Below are 616 nucleotides of genomic sequence, written 5' to 3'. Positions count from 1 at the left end.
TGGGTGAGACTTGGATCCAACGTGTACAAATGCAAAACAAAAGTCAAACAAAATAATAATAATAATGCAAGATTTTATGTGATTTTCTTATTTAAAAAGTTAAGGAGCTAGAACATAATAAACTCGATATAACAATAATAGACAAGGGTAAAGCGAAGTTGCTTACTGGTTTACCCCTCATGTCCTTTTGATTCCGGGATTGTAAAGAAAAAAGATGAGAAATTTAAAATATATAATCCTTTAAAATTAGAAATTACAAGAATTTGGAATATGAAGGCTGTAAAGCTTGTGCGTATAATAATTGGTGCATTAAGAACTGTGAGCAAAGATGTAGACAAATGGTTGGGGGAGATGGGGATGGAATGTCCTGCAGAGCTTCTTCAGAAAGTTTGCCTCTTACTCTTTCTTTTACTCTTTTACTGGTTTCAGTCATTTGACTGTGGCCATGCTGGAGCACCGCTTTTAGTCGAGAAAATCGACCCCCCTAGGACTTATTCTTTGGATGCCTAGTACTTATTCTATCGGTCCCCCTTTTGCCGAACCGCTAAGTTACGGGGACGTAAACACACCAGCATCGGTTGTCAAGCGATGTTGGGGGGGGGGGCAAACACAGACA

The sequence above is a fragment of the Octopus bimaculoides genome, chromosome 14 (genome assembly GCF_001194135.2).
Source record: "Octopus bimaculoides isolate UCB-OBI-ISO-001 chromosome 14, ASM119413v2, whole genome shotgun sequence".
NCBI classification, from domain to species: Eukaryota; Metazoa; Mollusca; class Cephalopoda; order Octopoda; family Octopodidae; genus Octopus; species Octopus bimaculoides.
The sequence above is the reverse complement of the archived record's forward strand: the minus strand, read 5'-3'. Positions refer to the sequence as shown.